The following is a 9,301-nucleotide window of genomic DNA, read 5'->3' on the forward strand; positions in this document are numbered from 1 at the left end:
GAGAAATGAAACTACTTCCCCATCTCATTTATACTGAAGGAGCAAAACTGCAGCTGAAAGGCAGTGGAGCAACTCATGATGTATTTGTGAAACCATGAGGAGGTGTCCATCAGGAAACGGTGATGCTGTGCTCTCAGGATGTTGTTGAGAATCACCCAGGGTTTTCTGGAGCTGATGGCCTTGGACACTTCTAGGGATGGGGCAGCCACAGATTATCTGGGCAACCTGTGCCAGTGTCGTTCAGCAAGACTTTTGACCCACTTATCAAAGTAATATTTTATTTTTTAAGGCCATATCAGTTGTAAAAGCCTTTTTCTCGCAGGGGATGTAAATCAGAGCTCTCGTTTTCTGACAGGGAACAGTGAGCGTGTCTGATGCTTTCCAAACTGTGCCATTCCCTCCCCAAAGGCTCTGCACTTTCCTCTGTTTTAGCACAAGTCTTCACAGGAATAAACCCAATGGAACATGAGTCACTGTAGGAATAAGCACATGGGCGAGGTGGGCTCCTGGCTTATAAATGGTACAATTGTAGATAGAGAAGTGCAAAGACTGCACTGGTTGGAAAGCTGGCTGGAAAATAGCACTCATGAGGTAGACAGACATTTATATTCATAGAAAGCATTGACTATTTTGTATATATTTGCATTTCGTTTTCTAAGCATGTCTTTGGAGCTTGGTTTTTAACTGTTCATTGATTAGCTTATCATGAGCTGCACCTCATTATTATCATCCACAAACCTGTGGCACTCCTGGGGGACTGCCACAAGCTCTCGTGTAGCAAATCTGTGGGCTAAAAAGCCACCAGTAAGGCTGAGAAGCCTGATGACCTTGTTTCTAAATGTTTGGTATGTCCTTTGTGTGTTAATGGAAGTTCTGGGAGGGTCTGTGTGAAATTCAGGGCTTCTGAAGGCAAAGAGCAGAACTCTGACAGTGTGTCAGTGTTTGTCTTCTCATTGCTCCCATCACAGTCTTCCGAGGTTTCAACCCAAACCTCTTAAATTAATGGGTAGTTTGTTCTTCCACCTGTGAAGTAAAACCCAGGGAGTGTGCCTGTGTGACTGCAGAAGGGTTTCTGTCTCGATTAAAGGTGCTGCTCGTTGCTGTGGGGTGAACAGCATCTCCCTGCAGCAGGGGAATGGAGCTGGGGAGGGAACTTTTCGGTGCCTTCAAGAGCTTTCACCTCCTCCATAGCTATGAAACCAAAACCTTGAACAGTTTAACACTCAAACTGTGGGGAGAGGAGAAACGAGATTTAGCAGCAGGACAAACAGCCAGAACACAGGACTGAATCCCTGTGACTCTGTTCCTGCTTGTGCCCTGAGCTGTTCTGCCCTGCACTGGACTGTGTTGTCTCGTGTGTGAGAGCCTTTTTGGCTGAACAATTACTTGTAACCGATGTTATACCGGGGGAAAATACATTTGTTAAAACACTAATTTCCAGTGATTTAAAGCACTTTTTAAAAGAATCCCCACCCTGTTCTAACCCATCACAACATTTAAGGGGTGATTAGTGGGACAGCAATACATGAAATGGGGGGACACGAGGTGATCCAAATGCATGCCTGGAGTAATTCCCTTCAGTTTGTGAGTTTTACCCAAGGAATGAAGTTGACTCATTCTTCCTGGATGCAGTCCACCTCTCATGGAAATCGGTGGAATTCTTTCTGTTGCGTTTTAACACATGTTCTTGCAGTTACTTTCTCCAGTAAGTCCTCATTAATTTGTAAATCTACGTGAACTCTTGGTTCCCTGTGGTTAAAAATATTATTTTTTTGGTAGCGATGGCCCAGTCACTTGGAGGGTGCTGTGAATACTTTCCCATCTCTGGTTATGATCTGCAGAGCCGAGGACAGGAGCTCTTTGTGCTCTGGGCGCTTACACGATTTCATTGATTCCGCCTTTAAGGGGAGCGGGGAGAGCCGGGGTCCTGCTGGGGGGGTCCCCAGCAAAGGGGCTGTCCCCCTGGGATGGGCCGGGGGTCCCGGGGGGCCGGGGCTGTGTCCCCCCCTCCCAGCCCCGGTGGTGCGGCCGCAGCCCGGGGAGCGCGTCCCTCCCGCTGCCCGGAGCGCTCCCCGCTCTCCTGGGAGCGAGGGATGACGGCGACATCACCTCACACCCCATCAGCTTTTTGCCTTCCCCCCCGGCCCGTGAGTTATGCTCTGAACTGCCTTTTTAAAGATTTTTTTTTTTTTTTTTAAAGCTGCTTTGTATTAAATGAATAAAATATGTTCGTGTCCCGTCGGGTCCCTGTTCGCTTCCATTCCGCCCCTTTATAAAAAGGAGTTAATCAGAAATGAGTTGCCACTGGCTTTTTGCAGTTTATCGCATTCCCAAAAGGACTTTTTACATCCTTAGCCCGCTGGATCATCTTCTTTTAATCCTAAAAAGACAACTGCGGGGGACTGTGTGTGGAAGGGAGTGTTTGAAGGCAGAGATCATGTCGCCTTGTAAACAGATTTTGCAAACCCAGTAAGAGTTGAGTTTTGCGTTTACTTTATGCTCGCAGAGATCCTCCTGGTATCAAAATCTCGCCGTTTTAATTCCTTCTGCTGTAGAAAAGCAGCGTCTATCCAGCACCGAGAGCTTTTTCAGGTGTATTTGGAACAGATAAATATTTCCGATTTTAGAACTCGGTGTTTAAAGAAAAAAGGCAGAGTCGGAGAACGGTTTGATTCTTTACTTTTCCTGTTTGTTAGAAAAAAAAAGTGTTCTTAATTATGACTTGCGGGGTGGGGGGGATGCTTGGAAAGCTCTTCCAGAAAAGTAATTCTAAACAGTAAAAAAAAAAAAAAAGGGAAAAATGCTCTATGATGTTTTATTTTAATAATCCTTTGCAGGCATGTGAGCCGTGCGCTGAGGGGGAAAAAATAAAGAAGTTTCAGGAAAAAGGCACGAACAATACCTCCTTTAAACCCAAATCTGCAAACTTTTGAGAATATGCCCTCGTATTGAATACACCGGATTTCTCTCCCGAGCGAAGGGGAAGGTTTTGTTCGTTTGGACAGTCTTTGAATACTGTTCTAAAACTTCTTTCAAGTGGGAACTGAAGAGAGAAATGTTAAGTTCTGGGAGGAGACAATAAGTTAGCATCTTTGAGCGGGGTCCCTTGCATGCAAATCAGGCTTTTGGCAATTTGGGGAAGTTTAATTGGAAGGTGGAAGCGTGTAAAGATAAGGAAACGGAATCGGTAAGAGCAGCCCCGCTGCTCCCTGGGGGCCCGGGGGGAGGCCGGGCCGCCGCTCCTCACCTTGCCCGGGGCGGCCCCCGATCCGCCCCGTCGGGCATCGTCGGGGGCTCTCGCCCCTCTCCCCCCGCTCTCAGCGGCGGCTCCCGAAGGTGTCTCCTAAATAAATCCCTCGGTTTAAAGTTCCTATAATTTTCACCTAATGAATTTTTTTCGTTGCTCTCCCCCCGCCCCCGGGACGTTGTGTCAGGCCAGCCCCGGACGGCGCGGTCGTGGCTCTGGGCTGCGCGCAGCCCCTCCTCGGGATTAGTGGTCGGACTCCTCATTTCCCATCGCCATAAAAGGTCTTGAACTCAATTAATAGCTAATAATTATCCGGGCAGCTCCGCCCCAGCCGTCCTTAGCGGGGGAAGCGCAAACAAAGCCGGCGCGTAACCCGGGGGGCTTCGCACCCCCGGCCCCGCACCCTCCACGGAGGGGGCTCCGCACCCCGGTCCGGCCGCACCCGGGGAAGGCGGAGGAGAAGCAGGACAGCCTCGGGTGTCCCCCACGTCGGGTTAGGGCAGCATCGCGCTGTGCTTCGGAGACCGACCCCCCCCGCCCCGTGCACCCCCAGGCAGCGGGGGGAGAGGGGAGTGAGGGGGCATCCCCCGGGGGCTCCTCAGGGAGCGCTAGGGGAGGGGAGTCACCCCCAGAGCGGGCGGTGTTCGCGGGGAGGGTTCCGATCCGATCTCTGGCAGGACAGCAAATGGCATTTTGGGGGGGCTGCGGTTCGCTCACCCCCCCTCCGCTCTGCCCCCATAACGCTTAATTACAGCGAGTCTCTCCCTGGCTCAGCCCGGTGCGGGCCTGGCTCGGGGCTGGCCCAAGAGGAGCGGGGGGTCCCCCCGTCCAGGGGAGCCCCTGTGCCGATACCGCGGGAGGATTAATGTACCCCAGCCCCGCCGGGTGCTGCAGCTCGCTGGAAGCCTTAAATTAGGGGAGTTCTGTTAATTCCGAGGGAAAAGGCGAACACGGATCGTTTTAGTGCCTTTTAGTACGGTATTTCAGCTGAAAAATGCTTGATCGAAAATTACTTCCCCAGTACCTGTTTCCCAGGGTCACCTCCTGCAGGGAGAGAACCTTTCCTAAAGCCCCGGGCGAAGGAGAACGCCTGCCCTGAGACCGGGGATTTGAGCTCTTTCCATGACAAAACTGCCGAATTACAGCGCCCATCAGCTTTCCTTTGGCAAGCGGTCTCCGGGCAAAAATATTTTGATCAAACGTCTACAAAAATTGCTATAACTCCTTAATTTCCCTTCATTCCCAGAGACCGTCACGATTAAAACTGCTGTGTTTACATCCCCGAAACTGTCTGTTCATGGGCTGCCGTTTTGGAGACAACATTGCTCGATCTCTGACGATTGTAATTATAATCTTGTTCAAGTTAGATATTCAAATGTAAATAGTGCTTTTCTTTTTTCTTTTTTCTTTTTTTTTTTTTTTTTTACGACTTATTTTAAGACCTGCATTTTTACCTTCGCCGGGGCCATCAAGGCGCAGCCTCGCGCGGTGGAGTGTAACGAATTCGGAAGAATTCTTAGAGCTAAACGTGTTTTTTGAAAAATCTGAAATGGCAATTTACACGGTGTTTTTTCATGGCCAGAGGAGCCAGTGATTTCTTCTAGAAATAAGAAAGAAAAAATAGTCTCATAAGCTCATTTTGATGCACAGACTGGTTTCAGTGCAGAGGAATATCAGAGCAGTGAGGTACAGGACAGTGACGTGCAGGCACAGGTTCTGCAGCGATATTAACCTTTCCCCCCTGTATTTCATCGCTAAGAGGACCAGTAAGAGTGATTTAATTTTTTTTTTCCCCTGTACAAAATGCAGCCATTTCTGTCTTTCTCAGTAGTGCTTGTTCCGGCGCTTCTCAAAGGTTTTCGGGTAAAATACTAATTTAAACCAACGAGTGTGTAAATAGGTCAGTTCAGGGAAGGAGCTGCCGGAGTCTGGCGGGTGGAGGATGTGGCTCCGGCACTGAGCCTCGGTCACTCCCCACCTGCGTGTGGAGCGGGTGTGAGCCCGGGAACGGAGCGGCACCGGGGGGGACCCTCAGCGTGGAGGGGGCCGCAGCCACCCTTAGAGAGTTTTAGTTTTGTTATTTTTATGTTTTTCTCCTCACCCCGGCTTCCAGCAGAGCCGCTGCTGGGAACGCAAACCATCTATCCCCGGCGGCGGCCCGGGGCGGAGGATGCTCGGTGGGAGCTCCCCCCGGACCCCCGGGGCTCCCACCTGTCCTTAACCGCCCCCTTGCGCCGGCTCCACGCAGGGACCGCGTCCCAAAGGTGTTGGAATTCCTTGGCGGCGGGGGATGAGCGGCACAGTGCTCCGTGGCGTGGCTGCGAGGCAGTCCTTCATCCCCCCGTGGGTGCGCTTCCTCTGCTTATTAACGGCAGATTAGGAGGGAAAATCCCTCTGGAAGCGTGTGACTTTCTCACCGCCTAATCTGCGCGGGGCTCGCAGCCCCGTCCTGTGCCACCGGGCTCTTGCGTAGTTGAAAATATTAATTCTTGGTTTAATCCCGCCGCAACCGTGCGCGGGAACAAGGAGTGATTTGTGCGAAAATCCTTGGGAAGGGGTTACTTGGCGCTCCCGGACAAGCTGGACTAGCGCAACCATTCTAATCTTCTTTACTGCTTAAAAACACTTGCGCTAAACAGCTCGCAAAGCGCCTTTCCCCTCTCCTGTGCCCCCGCTGCCCGTGGGTGCCCACGCAGCGCTTCTCCTGGAGCGTGTGTTCCAAGCTGGCCTTCTGAAGTACCTGGGAACACATGGCTTGTGGTGGAGATGCCAGGGAACCCACCCATAAATTCCCGCCGCTCCAGCGCCCCCTCCCCAGAGCTGCGGGGACCCCCCCGCGCTGCGGGGGCCGCGGGCTGAAATGTCCGTGAGGGGGATGGACGTGCAAAGAGGGGCGAGGGCGGAGGGGATAAACTCTGAACAGGGGGGGTTTCGGTACCGCTCGCTCCCTTGAGCCCCCAGACCCTCCCCATCCTCACCCCGGGCCGTGCCGCCGCTGGGGCACTGCGGGTCCCCTGACACGCATGTGGTGCAGAGGGATGTGGCTGCGTCTTTCCCTGTTATTTCCTAGTTATTAAGGCTCGGTGGAAAATCGGCCGGGGGAATCGTTTTTCCCTTCAGCCATCCCCAGGGTGCCCCAGGCTCGCCGTGGGCAGAGTTCCTCGGGAAGTGGCGGAGCACGAGTGTCTCCAGGCCGGGCAGGGCCCCGGCTCCTTGGCAGCCACCCGGCTTGACCCGGGAGAGCCGAGAACCTTCCTGGCGCTTCCCCCTCCCTCCACGCTAATTAGTTTGCTCTTCCCCGTGGAAGCGACACGCACTCAGACAGGTGCAGGCTGGAAAAGCCGGTGCCCCCGGCGGGACAAGGGGGCTTCGGGGATGCCGGGGGGCTGCGAGGCTCTCCCTGCCCGGGCCGCACACCTCTCTCCGGGGGTTTGCTGAACCTCAGGAGCCCCTCTCCTTCCATGGTGGTCTCGGTGCCGGGATGCTCGAGGCACCCGTGGAGTGAGGAACAACCCCCGGTGGGCACAGGAGCGTGTCCTGAGGACACGCTGTCCCCGAAGCACCCCGGCCACTGTCCCTGCCACCAGCCCTGCAGCCTCTCGAGCTGTTCTTGCTTAAAGCGAAGGGGAGAAACGGGGCCCGTTCCCAGGGGCTGAACCGCAATCACCCGCCTGTGCCTGGTTGGGGAAGGAACCCCACTCGTGTGGGGGGTGACAGCGTGTTCTCTCCCACACGCCCCGCAGCCCACCGCCGGCACCCCGCGGCACCGGCCCTTCAGAATTCGTTCTCGATTTTTTTTTTCTCACTTTTTTTTTTCCCCGCATTTTTATTTTAGGGCGCTTTTTTCCCCCCTCCATTTTTCCCCCTTTCCCGGCCCAGCGAAGCGCCGCTCAGCCCGGCCCCGCTGGGTGCCCGCCGGTGGCCGCGGGAGCTCCGCTCCAGCCCGGCAGGAACGGCCGCAGCGGCTCGGACAGAGCCGGCGGGGCCGCTTCGTGGTGGCTTCGTTGGCAGAAGCATCACCCAAACCACAGTCGAACCCCCTCTACCCCCCGTGCACCCCCGAAAGCGTTTTGCGTCTCCCTAAATATCTGCGAGCGGGTCCGCTGGAGCTTGGCTATTTACCGCAGGAGCTGATTCCCAGGGGAATCGGAATGCTGGGGACGCAGGAGGGTTTGGCAAGAAAACAAAAGCCGGGGTTGTGCCGCGCTGGGGCTGCAGGGGGGGGCACGGCCGCGGTCCCGGCCCGGTGCTCCGGGCCCTCCGTGTCCTTCGTCCCCCGGCTCGGGGAGGAGGACGCGGCCACCGGGGCATCCTCCCCTCGCCAGCCGTGGGTCTCTCGGCTTTACTCGGTCTTCTCCCAGAAGACCGCTGTAATAACAGGGACAAATAACCCGGGACCACGTTTTCAAAGTGAAATCCGTCCGTCCCAGGAGCAGCTCGGTGGGGGACGCGGGGACAGTGAGCGCCCAGGAGCGCTGGAAGAAATATTTCAATGAGTTGGAAACACTCGAGCTCCTGTTTCACCGGTGAGGCTGGGAAGAGCTTGTTTTTCCAACCTCGGGGTGCCCGCCGTGCCGTGGAACGGCGTCCTCGAGGCAGGAATTCACAGGCACCGCTTCGGCATTTTAGGCGACACGTGGCTCCGAGTTCCCTTCAAACGGATTTATTTTATTTGGCCTCCTGCTCCCCCACCCCTGCCCTCGAACGCGGCTCCTCGGTAGCATCTGAAAGGCCCCCTCTCCTATTTGCAATTAAAGAGTTTATTGAGGAGGGGAAAACCGGTAATTAGCAGGAATATTCCCCCCTCCCCAGTTCCACCTGCAGGGCAGGAGTGCAGCTGGCGGAATGGCTTCCAGCAGGGACCTGACGCACCTACACAAGTTTTGCTTTGTTTCTGCGGTGCCCTTCTGTGCCAGGGCTCCCGGGTCTCCCCGGGATGGGTCCGCACCTCCAGCGCGGACGCCGCGCTCCCCTCACCCCATTATTTTATGGAATGTTTAGGAAGGCGCGCGTTTCTCCCTCTCTCCATATTAATCTCATTAAATCCTACCTTTCAACCTTCTTCCATGACCATCTGACCTGGCCACTTGAATTAAAATAGTGCTTTCTCCGCAGTCAAAGCCAGCACATCAATCACCGGCTATTTACACTTCGCTCCTCTCTTCAAAGCGGCTCTGCCCGGGCTCTCGCTACCTCCGCTCCGGGGGGGTGGGCAGGTCCTGCGGGGCTCCCCGACGCTCCGGGGGTGTCTGTCCTTCCTCTCCCCCCTTTCCTCGGGTGTCTCCCGGCTTCCCCCGTCCCTGGGGAGCGCTGCCCCGGCGCGCAGCTTCCCTTCCACCTGGAAGGCAGAGGGGAGCGGCCGCCCTCCTTCCCCGTCCCCTCCCGGAGGGGTGCGGGGCCCGGGGCCCTCCCGATGTGGGGGCCGCGGCCCGGGTCGAAACACCCGCAAACACTGACAACCCGAGCGGGGGAGAAGGAGCGGAGCTGCCGAGCGCCGAAACACTCTGGTAGAAACACGAGAAATACCGACAAAACACAACAGCGCAAATTCTGTTATTTTAAAAGTTATTATTCTTAAAGTTATGCAAATCCTCCCCCACCCCGAGCCGAAGGGGGCGAGAAAGGAGAAGAGGGTTAAATTAAAAAAAAAAAAGGGCAGGAAGAAAATAAAGACAGGACGGTGGTTGAAAAGTTAAGTAAAAAAATATTTTTTCAGACTAAAAACAAAAGCATGTCTAAACTAACTACGGTTGCAAGATGACATCTGTTAAACTCTCTTCAGCATTGCTATTTAGTAGTAGTAATAATAGTAGTAATAATAATAATAATATAATGATAATCACCTCTTCCTAGGATGGCACCTTGATCCTTAAATATTGTCCAGTGTGTAAGGTCAGTGTGCGGAGGGTGAGGAGCGGAGAGGGCTGATTTTTCTTAAAGGGGCAGATCAGGGGAAGGCTGTGATGGGTGCTGGGAGAGAGGAGGGGGCAGAGATAAGTGGTCTGAGGAAGAGGATAGGACAAAAAAAAAAAAAAAAAAAAAAAGGGGAAAAAA

General features: G+C 54.2%; 1 long non-coding RNA gene across 1 annotated transcript; it reads right to left on the reverse strand.

Annotated features, from left to right (window-relative positions):
• Window positions 1-313: 313 nt before the first annotated feature.
• On the reverse strand, window positions 314-9,220 carry LOC114063164. The gene is made up of 3 exons (XR_003572516.1): window positions 9,091-9,220; window positions 4,702-4,847; window positions 314-473 (listed from the first exon to the last, which is right to left on the reverse strand). It is a non-coding gene; the product is annotated as an uncharacterized LOC114063164 (long non-coding RNA).
• Between the last annotated feature and the right edge of the window lie 81 nt (window positions 9,221-9,301).

This window comes from Empidonax traillii, unplaced genomic scaffold, assembly GCF_003031625.1.
Source record: "Empidonax traillii isolate 1590-97213 ecotype Southwest subspecies unplaced genomic scaffold, ASM303162v1 scaffold454:size726355, whole genome shotgun sequence".
Lineage (NCBI taxonomy): Eukaryota > Metazoa > Chordata > Aves > Passeriformes > Tyrannidae > Empidonax > Empidonax traillii.